Source organism: Dipodomys spectabilis, unplaced genomic scaffold, assembly GCF_019054845.1.
Source record: "Dipodomys spectabilis isolate Male_0828 unplaced genomic scaffold, ASM1905484v1 ptg000696l, whole genome shotgun sequence".
Lineage (NCBI taxonomy): Eukaryota > Metazoa > Chordata > Mammalia > Rodentia > Heteromyidae > Dipodomys > Dipodomys spectabilis.
The window spans coordinates 47379-49376 of NW_024871373.1; the positions used below are offsets into that span (position 1 = coordinate 47379).

Sequence of the window (1998 nt, forward strand, 5' to 3'; positions counted from 1 at the left end):
AAAATGAGTCAAAGTTTCCAAAAGTCTTTCAGCAATACACAAAAGGTAGATAAAATCTCTTCATTCTATGACACTCTCAATTCAATATTCATATTGTCCAAGAAATAATAGTATACAATGTCTTGGTGACATTGGGTTATCATGCACAGAACTGAGCTTATAAATTGAGGTACAAAGAGAAGCATATTTCTTCTGTCCCACAGTTCCAGTATCCTTTTCAAAATGTACTAAAACTTTTAAATATCAACACTTACTGTCTTTTAACAATTCCAAAACGAAATAAATTCACATATAATCAATCCAAAATGTTTTAAAAGTAGGAGATGATAAAACAGGCCCCTGTGAAGTAAATTTTCTTCTACTTTATACATTATTCTGAAAGCCTTTTGCTGGTTTATAAGGCCTGTAATCCTACTACTGGGGATATCTACTCAGGAGCCTAAGATCTGTGGATAACAGTTGGAAGCCTATCAGGGCAAAATAAATTCATAAGATTATTTTTCAAATATTTTAATGAACTAGCAAAGGGCCAGGAATGGACATGTAGCTCATTTAGTAGCTCACTAATAGAGCGAAAAGGACTAGCAAGACCTTGAAACCCTGATTTCAAACTCTGAGCATGCCAACACACATGCAAGTGTGTGGGCACACTTTATTCAAAATTTATTCAAAATACCTTCATATCAGTGTTTTTCATTAATTTCTTAACGATATTATTAGTGAAATAAAGGAAATAAACTCTTCCATCTCAGAACATTTTTATATGTTTTCATTGCAAAAATGCTGTACAGAAGGGTCACAGTTACACGAGCAAGGCAATGAGTACATTTCTTAACAAGCATTGTTAACTCCTCCTTTATTATTCCCCTACTATCCCTTCCCTTCCACCTCCACAAGTCCACTCACCTCCTCCCTTCCCCTGCCTCAATTGTAAAGTTCATTTTACAACATAGTGTCTTGTGCATCTCATTGTTACAATGGGTGAACCTGTATCCCTATTTAAGAATTTTCTTTTTCTTCTTCCCATCCACAAATTAGAAGAGACCATAGACAAGATGTAGGCGCACCAACTTCAAATACAGTGAAAACAGGTGTTATAACATGGGGTCGGAACATATAAAGAAGCAAAAAAAAAAAAAAAAAACCACACTGTATGTTATAAGTATGTGAGAAACAATAGCAAGAAAGAAAAAACCACTTGTGTCACTAACTTCGGTTCATTTCCTTAACATAATCTTATCTGGTCATATGCTCATAGCTTTTGACCTTTTCTGCTTAGCCCAGACATATATTAGTTATTGAAAATTAGGGAAACCATGGGACCTATGTTTATTTGGACTTGGCTTACTACACTTCATAACCTATTTCCGAAGCCTTTCCATTTCCTAACAAATTATGTGATGGAATGACAGGAGTTTGCCTGTCATCCTTAAGCAGGGGCCATGTTAATCTTCTCGGTATCATTCCAAATTTAGTGTATATGATGCTTCCTCACTGCTTCTCAGGGAGCAGAGGAGGGAAGGCCTTCCCTCACCCTCCAGTACTGGAGATCTCCATCTTGGATACTGACAATGCTCGATGGAGCTGCTAGCTCCAACTTAAGCCTTGGAAGAAAACTGGAGTCATTTAGCAGGTCACAAGAACCTAAGCTGACCTGCCAGACTCAGCTCCACCCAGAGAAAAGTCACCCAGCTCGGGCGCCAGCCATAGGAGTGGCTTTCTTCACTGGGTAATCAGAGCCAGAGGATGCCCCTCCCTTTAGCAGCCTTGACAATCAATTGAAATTCAGTAAACATAAACACGGAGAGTGGCTCCAGGCTGGGCTCTGGGAGTTTCTCACAAACTAGCCCCCGGGAAAAGCTAATGTTTGCTGAAAGTCCTCAACTCTACCCAGAACCTAGCCTCATCACAGCATCTCCAAACTTGAGGAAAAAGCCATCTCCCTCTTTTGTGATACTCAAAGCATATCTCCCTTCCATTGAACTAATCTGGGAGGAG

General features: G+C 38.9%; 1 non-coding gene across 1 annotated transcript; it reads right to left on the reverse strand.

Annotated features, from left to right (window-relative positions):
• Nucleotides 1-1391: 1391 nt before the first annotated feature.
• LOC122101851 lies at nucleotides 1392-1495 on the reverse strand. The gene has a single exon (XR_006146419.1). It is a non-coding gene; the product is annotated as a U6 spliceosomal RNA (small nuclear RNA).
• Nucleotides 1496-1998: the final 503 nt, after the last annotated feature.